The following is a 12,002-nucleotide window of genomic DNA, read 5'->3' as shown; positions in this document are numbered from 1 at the left end:
ATGTGAAAAAGCCTTTGTTGTACAGAGCCACACTGCCTAAGGCTCCCACAGAAGGCCCCTCCATGTTCCTGGACACTTGCCGCTAAGCAAAGCTGGAGTTCCCCCTCTCCTCAGTCCTGGGCTGGTCTTCGCTGGCTTGTGGGCCTGTTCTGACTTCTCCTGATTCCCAGCGGTGTCCGGGTATCCAGGGGTTAGGGAACACCAGCTTTGGCCTCAGCCTGCTTCGCTTCCCATCCAGGCTGGGGTCCCCATCCTGTGCTCTCCCACCCCTAAGCAGTGCAGCACTTCCCACAAACTTAACATCTGATATCAGCGTAGGGTGAAATGCAGCCTAGCACCCTGCGTTTTGTCTGCCCAAGTGGAAGACGGAACTTGGAACTGCAGACAGCAGCTTCTAATGTCACAGCCTCCTGTCTGTTAGGTATGGTTTGAATGTGAAACGTTCCACACAGGCTCCCCTGTTTAAAAACTTGTTCTCAGGGGGTGGCACAGTTTGGGCAGGCTATAGGATCTTTTAAAGTAAGGTCTGATTGGCGGAAATGGGCACTAGGACCTTTGAAAGAAATTTTAGCTTGTTCCTGCTGCCACGGTGGACTGAAATCTCCAGTGAGCCAAAATAAATCCTTCCTGCCTTAAGTCGCTTCTGTCAGGTGTTTTGTCACAGTGATAAAAGCTGACAAGAGGCTCGGGGTGTTGTTGCTGTTGTTGTTGTTGTTGTTGTTGTTGTTGTTGTTGTTGTTGCTTTTATAGCTTTTAGATTTATTTATTTTAAAGGTGTAGGTGTTTTGTCTGTATGTGTGTGCGGTACATGTGTGCCTGGTGCCCGTGGAGTTCAGAAGAAGGCATCAGATTCCCTGGGACTGGAGTTACAGACGGTTGTGAGCCACCATGTGGTACTGGGAAGAGAAGTTGGGTCTCGTGCAAGAGCAGAGTGGCAGTGATCTTAGCAGCTGAGTTATCGTTTTAGCCCCGTCGTGTTTGTTTTAAGTTTACAGGAGTTGTTTCTTAGAAGTGATATTTTACTTTCTCATCTAGGTAGGCTAAGAAAAGCCACTGAAGAACACTCGCTGTGAGAAGCACTGAGTGGTTTCTATTAGAGAAATGTAAACAGAGCAAGCTCAGAAGGGCGTTGTTGGGCATGGGGTGATAGAAACCCCAACCCAGCAATCAACACTGGGGAGTCAGAGAATTTTGCACTGGAGCAGAAATTCTAAGTAAAATCAGTAACAGAGATCTGGCATGGTGTCGTCCAGACTGAAACATATAATACCAGAGGTAAATCAACAGCTAAGTCCCCGGAAGCTCTGGAACCTACCAGATTCACAAGTACCTTCCTACCCCAAAGTTATTGTTCTAGCTTGTTTACTGTTGCTGTGATATAAACACCACGACCGAAAAGCGATTGGGAAAAGGTTTATTTGGCTCACAGGTCACAGCCCATCATCACCGGGGAAGCCAAGGCAGGAACTCAAAGGAGAAACTAAAGCAATTCCCATGGAGAAGCACTGCATATGGGCTTGTTCTCCTGGCTCACTTAGCCACCTTTTTCTTTTTAATGATTCTTTATTTTTTAATTTATTTATTTATTTATTTATTTATTTATTTTGTATATGAGTACACTGTAGCTGTCTTCAGACACACCAGAAGAGGGCATCGGATCCCATTACAGATGGTTGTGGGCCACCATGTGATTGCTGGGAATTGAACTCAGGACTTCTGGAAGAGCAGTCAGTGCTCTTAACCACTGAGCCATCTCTCCAGCCCCCACTTAGCCACCTTTCTTTTTTTTTTTTTTTTTTTTTTCTTTTTTTCGGAGCTGGGGACCAAACCCAGGGCCTTGCGCTTGCTAGGCAAGCACTCTACCACTGAGCTAAATCCCCAACCCCACCACCTTTCTTATATAGCATAAGTCCACCTGACTAGAAAGGTACTGTCCACAGCCCTCTCTATTAATTATTGGTAAAGAATATGCCCCACAGACATGCCAATCTGATGGAGGCAATTCCTCAACTGAAGTTCCTCCCGCCCATGTCTGTCACATTGACAACCCTGGTCAGCCATCATTGTTACATAAGCAGTGTGTTCTGAGGGGAGGGACTGTCTCTGTCCCATTCCACTGAGAACGTCCCATTCACATCCTGAGAACAGCTCTGGGCTTCCAGTTTTTGTGAGCTATGCCACCCATGCTGGAGTGGACTTTCAGTGACACGGCTGTCTTTGAGTCACTCGTGCACCTGTAAGTCACCCCTCACCCACACCCCTATTACTAACCCAAGGCACTCATTGATCCACCAGGTTGGATTTGGGTGGTACCAATGGAGGACGGAAAAGGCCCTCTCCCACAATACAGAGCTGACAGCCCAGAGTGCAGGGAGCTAGTGGTGGATGTCATCTGATAGCCCAGCACCACGAGTGACTGGATGGGTCCCAGCTGCCATCCTCTGACAATCAAGTGCCTACTTCCCCTCAGCTGCTGTGGCAGCAAGGGAATGAAGCACACACAAGAGCCCCTGCAGGCAACAGTCTGTGTTTGACACCTAAACAAGAGAAGCGGTAGCCCTGGCAACATGAAGGGAGAGGGATAGAGCTGTGGACCTCAGTAGCACCACCCTCAAGTCTGGGCAGGCTTTCCCTTTCCCTGCCCAGGATTGACGCCTCTTTCTTGATCATGCAGTTTTGCACAGTATTTGCATGCACACACTTCAGTCGTCGGGCTCTCTGTGTTAGACAAGTAGGCAGAGAAGCAGACAGACATGGTCTCCAGAAGCTGAAACTATTGTACTGGAACAGCAAGGGAGCCCAACCTTTGATGGGACAAAGATTGAGCTCCTCTAGAGGGGCTGGGGACACCTATATACACATGTGTAGCTGTTTCTGTGGTTCGGTATGGTGAGTTGCTTTTGCTACCTAGACATGTTGTTTCTGCAGGTGGGGCTGAGATGTCAGGTTATGGCTAAGCAGTTCTTTATGGTGAGGTTATCACCCAGTATAGCCTGGTACGGTTCCTCATGACCCAAGGCTGGTATCCAAGATCCTCAGAGGAGGAGAGAGAAGTAAGATGTCAGAATCAGGCTCCCACTGGACTCCAGGTGGCTCTGGGGAGGAGGATACTACCCTGAACACCAGAGGCAGACCTGTGGGAGGTGCATGGACCTCACTCACTAAAGCTCCCACTACCTCGTCCTCTGAGACGTCACACCACGCTTCGCTTCCTGCAACTGTCTGTAGCCTGTGAGACCTGCTGCTCAGAGACCTACAACTCCAGTCTCCAGGACCTGCTCATGGGGTGGGGGTGGGGAGAAGACTTGCTCAGTTTGCTGCCAGTGTCTCAGCAGCTGCTTGTCTAGTCTCAAAATACTCATGCTCCTGCTAAACCACCACTGCCTCCAAATGTGGTTCCTCTTACTGTCCCTTCACACTCTGTTCTTGCAGGGAAGGTGGACGAGAACCTGAGATTGGAGAGTGACCATCTCAGTACCATGGCTTTGGCTAGTCATCAGTTCCCGGTCTGTGGTGAATAGATATTTGTTCAAGTTTTCCCAGGACAACATTTGGACTGGGAGTGTAGCTCAGTGGTTCAGCATGACCTAACATATTCAAGGTAAACAGGTCCCGAGTTCCAACCACAACACCAAAAACAAACTACAAGTCTACCTCACTACATTTTGAGATTCCACTAACATAAACCTGTTGGGCACACCAAGGATGATCCTGATTAATAATAATCCTGTAGTGCATGTAAGAAGATCCGAATAGTGACTCATGAGAATGGAACCTGGCTGCATAGGAGTGAGGCTCAATGGGTCAGAAGGACTGTGATAAAATCTGGAATGGAGTGTGTGTGTGTGTGTGTGTGTGTGTGTGTGTGTGTGTGTGTGGTGTTTATGTGTGTGTAAGCATGCACAAAGCTGGATAGCTGAGGACTTGTCTATCACACCAAAGATCCTACCTTCTACCCCCAGCATCAAAACCCAAGCTGGACTCTGCTAGAGGCAGGCTCTAGTTCTGGGTGTGATTTCCTTGAACCGGAGATTACACAAAGGTAGGAGACAGGTTCAGTGTGCTCTAGGCTCTGGGATCCATCCAGCATGGAAAGATAAATTAAAAAGAGAGGAAGTGGGCTGGAGAGATGGCTCAGTGGTTAAGAGTACTGACTTCTCTTCCAGAGGTCCTGAGTTCAATTTCCAGCAACCTCAAGGTGGCTCACAACCATCTGCAATGGGGATCCATGTCCTCTTCTGGTGTGTCTGAAGACAACAACAGTGTACTCACATACATAAAATAAATAAATATTTTTAAAAAGAGCGAGGAAGTAAAATAAGCAGAAAGGCGTGGAGAAAGAGGGGTGAGTTTGGATAGTTGGACTAAGAAATACCCTAACTTTTCCCAAAATTCAGGGAGAGACACTCACAGACAATACTATATTTTTAATTCAGAAAATTAGAGATAATTTGCTTCTTGTAGCCCCAACTTGCTAAATAAAACACAAGTCACCCTGTAATTTTGTTGTTACTTGTGAGAGGTTTTTCCCCTCAGGCATTGCTCACACCTGGGGTTTCTTCTTCCCTTTGACTTGTGTGCTTCCAGATCCATATTCAGGACTAAGTCGTGGTCTTCATTATTGGGAAGGCTTGATTACTCAAGATGAATGGGGTAGACTTGGCCAGGGAAACATTCAAGGTAGTTAGTTCCCATTTCCGCCCAGCATCAGCACCTGCACCAGCGCCTGCACAGGAGTTAAGTTCATCAGTTTAAGACAAGGTCAGTGATACTCAGAGAGGTTAGGGAAGGTCAGAAGATCTGGCCTGGAAAACACGTGTACTGAGTTGTTTATAAACATGGTTTCAACTCACCAGACCCACTATATGTGTCTTTTAAAAAAAACAAATTTTAGTAAATAAAAATAAAATTACATATAACTATTTTGGCATGTAAAAAAAAAATCTAACTGTACTGTGATTTACCAACATCTCCCTACTCGTTCTCAACCATCTTAAGCGTCAGGTAACAAGGCTCACTCACAGTGCTGTACGGCTGTCCCGCCATCATTTCCCAGAAGGTTTCATCTTCCCAAATGAACACGATGTCCCACAAACCCAACACCCCTCCCCATGACCTGATGCCACTGTGCTACTTCCTGTTCCTCTGTGACTGGCTGCTCCAGAGACCTCACAGAGGTAAAATCATATTCTGACTGGTATTGCTTTTCTCCATACTAAGACAAAAGCCACAGTCAGTAAAGAAGGGATTGGTTCAGATCCATGTTTAAGAGAGTGGGAAGGCATGGTGGTGGGAATACAATGTTGCACCAGGCTTTGACCTGACAATCACTATCTGGCATCCCTAGTTGGATATTTTGGTTAAAAATATAACTTTCAAAAAGGCCAAAAGAGGGGCTGGGGATTTAGCTCAGTGGTAGAGCGCTTGCCTAGGAAGCACAAGGCCCTGGGTTCGGTCCCCAGCTCCGAAAAAAAGAACCAAAAAAAAAAAAAAAAAAAAAGGCCAAAAGAGGTTTGCTATCACGAGATAACTAGAATTTTGGACCAATGAAGATGGCAATGAGCTGTGTTATTCTAGATAAAGAAGAACAGAGACTTGAGAAACAGGGTGAATTTGGATGAAAGTGATAAAAAAATAAGAATGCAGGAGAAGAGAAGAGAAGCTAAGGAGGGCCACAGATGTGAGCACCCAAATATGAGATATTCCTATCTTATGATATAGCAATACAATGGCCTGAGCAGTTTGGCAAGAGTCTATTCTTACCTAAGTCTATTCAGGCTAACAGACACTGACTTGAAAATGTATGTCTGGCCTCTTTATCTTCGCTAACTTTATTAAGTTTTAGCTATTTGGATAAATTTAGTCAATACAAGAAACTGTGATGTTCTATATTATATACTAGAAAAGGATCTAAAATTAAGATTCAGAGACTCTATAGTTCACAGTTATGGCTTGAAGTTTTGTTTTGGTACTGAAAGTTTCAGTTCAAGAATTGTAAAAAAAAAGAAGAAGAAGAAAAGAAAAAGAAAAGAAAGAAAGAAAGAGAGAGAGAGAAAGGAAAAATGAAAAAGAATTGTAATGTTTTAAGGCTATCATTAGGACATACAGGTCATTAGTCACCTTATAAATGATCAAATTCTTTGACATGCTTACAACTATGCTTGTGTTCATGCTAAAAACAACAACAGAGAGAAGCTTTGTTTAGCTTTCTGTATGTTTTCAAGGTTAAGCTTAAAACAAGTAACGAAAGACAAGATTATTTAAAGTCAGATGTACTTACTAGACAGCCTTCAGAAACTCTTCAGAGACCTGCTGAATATGGCATTTAAAGTTTTCAGTGAAGCTAGGAGGTGGTGGTGCACACCTTCAATCCCAGAACTCAGGAGGCAGAGGCAGGCTCATCTCCAAGTTCAAGGCCAGCTTGGTCTATAGAGTGAGTCCCAGGACAGCCGAGGCTACACAGAGAAACCCTGTCTCAAAAAACAAAAGGCTTCCTGTATCAGATAAAAGTGTCAACTCCCAGAGGCAGCCCTAAGGACTCCTCCAAAGATGACTCTACCTGGATCGTGATGATGCTACCCAACAGGTGAACTGTCCCCTTCCTCACCCACTTTCAGGACCACTCAGCAAGACCCCGGAGAGTTGACTGCCCCTCTTTGCCTCACCAAGGTAGGTCATTCTCTCAAGTTTCTTACCCACAGGAAAGCCTCTCGGATCTTTTGGTCCTGGCAGCTAATGCTGCCCTGTGTGGGCATCTAATGGATGTGCCCAGTTAGAGAGTTAATGCTGTTCTGTGTGAAGGCTGGAGACTGAAGACACTGTGCATCCATGAAGCCTGTGGCAACTGTCCAGGTAGCTGCTAAGTCTCTGTCATTTATTGATACAGAGGCTATTTAGTTTATACTTCCTGCTAAAATATATCCTTCTCAGATCTCTGATGGTGGTGACGGCTCAGTGGCTTTATCAGTTTAGCAGCAGCTGCCTGGTCAATGCGTCTCATGCATAAAAACCAGGCCTTGCTTTCTCTAGAGCTGTAGGTCTCCTGGTAAGAAAGGCAAACACACACAACAGATTCCTATGGAACATTTTCTATCCCTCTAAGTAAAGGAACTTGCTTAGCAGAGACTGCTCTCAGTAATCAACCACTTGTGTCTCACAGGAAATGATTAAATGGAAAAGGCTGTGAGGTCTGTGTGTAAATTGCAAGAGTCTGAGAAAATAATAATAATAGAAAAACAATAATAATGAAACTTAAAGATGATGGTAAGACTTCAAAGGTTCGGAGTTTTAAAATAGTCATCAATGAAGTTCTGATAAGCTGGTAATCTGGCTCTAGTAGATCACTGGCTACTATTATGGTCACAAGCTCAAAATTTTAACATTTCCTTTGGTTGTTTTCTAAGTACAGACTAAAAGGTGCTTCTTATTGTGCTAAAAACTGTCTCTACCCAATCTATACATAGCCAGGCCTCTGAACAGAGGAGAGTAAGTTCGTGTTTATAGCTCAAAGTCATTTTTTCGGTTCCAAAGCTTTTACTATGATTCAAAGTCATGGGTCTGCTGCTTTTTTCTACAATGCAGATTTCTGTACAGATTACAAACAGTGGTGATGCTAGCATATCTAAAACTTTTTGTAAAGCTTAAATTCATGTTCACTTCAGGGAGTCATGACACGGATCAAATGGACTCCAGATAAGTACACCTGTCAATCACAAGCCTAAGCCTCCCCCTACTGCTTCCTGAGGGGTAGTTCTGAATGTAAGATTTTTCCTTTAAGTTCCTAAACTTCTGTCCCTAGCCTGTACCTGTCCCAGAGGATTTTCACTCAGCGACAGATACCATCCATGAATCAGCTGTGGGCTACATACTGCTCCAAATGGCCATGAGCCCTGGACTCGCTGAGAGCTGATGTAGACCAGTCCAGACAATGAGATTGCCACCCATCTCTTCAGTTGGTTCAACTAACCAGATGCTTCTGATGATTGCCCCAACTGCCTGAAACCCAACCCTTGGGCTTTGACTAGCATTTCAGCCCTCACAACAGTGTCCTAGTTATGGAAGAGAGTACATCTCTCCATATCCTCAACAGAAGGCTGGGGTGTTAGGTCTAAAGGAAACTGTGACCCTCTGAAAGGGACCACACTTTGTCATCCTGACCACCCCTACTGCTGTCAAGGTAGACCATATCTGCACTTAGGTACACCACTCCCAGGTCTACATATCTCTATGTAGATGTACCAGGATACATTACAGGGGACAATGACCTAGCTGCAGAAAAATGGGCCATCACCAAGGCCACTGAAGATAAGACTGATGCAGGTTGTAGACTAATAATATTTTATCTGACTGGTCCCTCCTGCTCTTTCACAGGCTATATGTCTAGATCCCCCTTTAAGAGCAAAGGCAAACATGCCATAAATGTCTCACAGCCACATTTTTCTACCATGTGCTGTTGTACCAACCCTGCTATAAATGTGTCTTTAGAAATGTCTCTGGGTTCCTGCTCTCAGTTTGGGGGTATATGGTGAGAGGTGGCTACTGTTTTCCAGAATTGCTGTACCATTTCCCACCAGCAGGACACACGGAGTTTGACTTCTCCACACCCTCACCTGATGCTGTGTTTTGAGGTTACCTATCTCATGGGCATGAGAGATTCAGGCTTCCGGCAGTGCCTCCTCCAGTGGTTTTATACCTTGCTGTGGTAGCTATAATGTAACAGGAACAATGTCTCCCCAGCTGCAAGTCCAGACCCCATAGGCTTCCTCTGTCTCACTAGAACTGCCCAGCTGTCACGAGAGCATGGAGGGTAGAGATATGTCATTACACCGGCTACCAGCTGGCCAGCACCAGGTATGTGTCTGAGTCCTTCTGAGACTTGCCAGTCTAGCTGAGTGCTAGGTGACTGGAGTAGAACCTAGCCAGCATCAGCCAAACTTGGCCTGGAACAGAACTATTCAGCTGACTCAAAGTCACAGCCAAGAGTAAATTTTTGTGTTTTTTAACAGTGTCTAGTTGGGGCTGGAGAGATAGCTCAGAGGTTAAGAGCACTGACTGCTCTTCCAGAGGACCTGAGTTCAAATCCCAGCAACCACATGGTGGCTCACAACCATCTGTAATGAAATCTGATATCCTCTTCTGGTGTGTCTGAAGACAGCTACAGTGTACTTAAAGATAATAAATAAATCTTTAAAAAAACAGTGTCTAGTTATGAAACAATTCCAGTTTATTCTCAGTCCCTACAGACAGACACATCAGCAGGTAAAACTCTTGCCTACCAGTACTCTGTCTGCCTTCACTGTTGTCAAGTCAAGAATTCTTTTCCTCCTCCTCCTCTTCCTCCTCCTCCTCCTCCTCCTCCTCCTCCTCCTCCTCCGTCCCTCCTCCTCTTCCTGCCCCTCCTCCTCCTGCCCTCCTCCTCCTCTTGCCCCTCCTCTTCCTCTTGCCTCTCCTCCTCCTCCTCCTCCTGTCCCCACTTCTCTTTGTAACCCCCATTTACGGTTTCTCTCTCGGACAGGCATGACTGTCACCAACACTGATGTACAGGCGTTTCTCTGTGAGCAGCTTCCAGTGAGGTGCTGATCTCATTCAATTCATGAGAGATTGACAAATAGGTTTCAAAACCGTTGTGCCAATTCAAACTGCCACCAGCATTGCTAGATCTTGTCCCTCTGGGTCTTATTACAATGTTAATAAGGGGCTGATGACATATCTCTACCCTCCATGCTCTCAGGACAGCTGGGCAGCTCTAATGAGACAGAGGAAGCCTATGGGGTCTGGACTTGCAGCTGGGGAGACAGTGTTCCTGTTACATTGTAATTGGCTGATCTGGAACTCCCTATGTTCGTCTCAAACTCCTGATCTTCCTGTGTCATTCTCCGGAGCACAGGAAGTGACAGGCACATGCTGCTCTCCTGCTATATACGTCTTTGTGAGACCTATGCTTTATGCTCCTGTATAAGCAGATAGGGGGACACTGCTGGCTTATTTGATGGGTACGTGTTTAACTTTATAAACATTCTCAATAGTTGTATCATCTTTCCTGCCCACATAGGCTGAAGAGCCCAGTCCCATCACATTCTCATCCACAGCAGGTAGGACCAGGCTTCCCACTTATACAGCTAGATCTGTAATTAACCAAGACAATCGATTCTCCTGTCTTGGGTTCCTGTCAGTCCTCACTCAAAGAACAAACTGAGCTGACTGAGGAGGAAAGAGAGAGAGAGAGAGAGAGAGAGAGAGAGAGAGAGAGAGAGAGAGAGAGAGAGTCCGTGTGTGTATGTGTGTGTGTGCGCGCCAATAATCACATACTGGTATACACACACACACACACACACACACACACACACACACACACACACACACACAAAAGAGTAACAATTTGAATAAGAAAGCAAAAAACACCTCTCCTTAAAAATCCCACACACATTCTTGAGGTGCTAATTGACTGGGTATGTGTGGGAGTTGATAAGTTATAAAATGGGAGTAATCAAGAGAGAGCTGTCAAATATAGAGGGGTAAGAGAAAACCCATCAACATGTGAGGGTGTCTCAGTTAGGGCGACTGCTCTATCCCCCTCTCCTCCTCCCTCCCATGTTATAAAGGAAACTCAAAAAGTGGGGAAACGCCTACGATTTCTGTCTGTCTCCTACCACCAGCAAACAGGTCAGAACTTGTTTCTATTTAGTTTTATTTATATTGTTGGTTAATAAATTAATTTTTGAGACAGGGTCTCGCTATAGAGCACTAGCTGGACTTGGACTCACAGAGATCCATCTGCCTTCTGAGTGCCGGGACTGACAGTGAGCCACTACATACCTGAACCGGTTTTATTTTTGCTGTTGGCTTTTAGGCTGCTTGGGTGGAAACCCCAGGCTCTCTCTAGAGCCACGAAGTCCATCACTGTGGGCTCAGGGACATAGTCTTCTATGTTTAGAAGTTCTTTTTAAAAGATATTTACTTTAATTTACAGGTATGGGTATTTTGCCTGCATGTATGCACAAGCACCATGTGTGTCTGGTGTTTGACGGCACCAGAAGAGGACGCCAGATCCCCTGGAATTGGAGTTACAAACTGTTGTGAGCTGCCATGTGGTGCTAGAAACTGAACCTGGATCTCTGGAAGAAGAGTCAATGCTCATAACCATTGAGCCTCCCCTCCACCACACCCCCCTTGTGTGGGCCTCCTCCCCCTCTGCGTGGGCCCCAGCTGCTGGAGTTTTTGTGCTTCATTTCCTGTGCTGTCATAACAGCCACGAAGGGAAGTAAGGACAGTCAGACAGTCCATCAAGTTTTGCTCCTTGCTGGAACCTGTCCAATCAGTCCTGGCATCCACTGTCGGGTGCACCCAACATTTAGCTCCTTGCCCTGGGTTCTGGGATCCTCACTACTCATCAACGTTTTCCAGTGGTTTTAATTTACATTTGTTGATGTAAGCAGAATTCTCACCTCAGAAAGAATACATTTATTTTGAACCACATATGAACGAGTAGGTCCCAGGAACACAACAGGACTTGAGTGGCTACTACTGAACAGCAGCACTGACAGAATTCAGTGCACATGGGGTGGGGGGATGGAGTCTTTACTTGCTGTTGTTAGGAAAGCAAAATAGTGCAGTCACCATGGCAGACATGAAAGGCATTACACACACTGACAGGGTCTAGCACTCCGATGAGGTATTTGTAACAAACTCTCTGCTCTGGACCGTATTTGGGACCCTGGAAATATCTTCCTTAATAGGTCTGCTCTGTGGTCATATCAGCATTATCCCCAGTACTCAAAAGCTGGAAGTGACCCCAGTGAATGCTATTTCATGACAGATGAAGCAAGTGACACACACACACACACACACACACACACACACAGAGAGAGAGAGAGAGAGAGAGAGAGAGAGAGAGAGAGAGAGAGAGAGATGATTAAAAGTACAATTTTAAAAAGAAAGAAAGCAGGCTAAGTAGGCCATGGGGAGCAAGCCAGTAAGCAGCACCCCTCCACGGCCTGTGCTTC

Source organism: Rattus norvegicus, chromosome 4 (assembly GCF_021556685.1).
Source record: "Rattus norvegicus strain SHRSP/BbbUtx chromosome 4, alternate assembly SHRSP_T2T, whole genome shotgun sequence".
NCBI classification, from domain to species: Eukaryota; Metazoa; Chordata; class Mammalia; order Rodentia; family Muridae; genus Rattus; species Rattus norvegicus.
Note: the sequence above shows the minus strand (reverse complement) of the source record.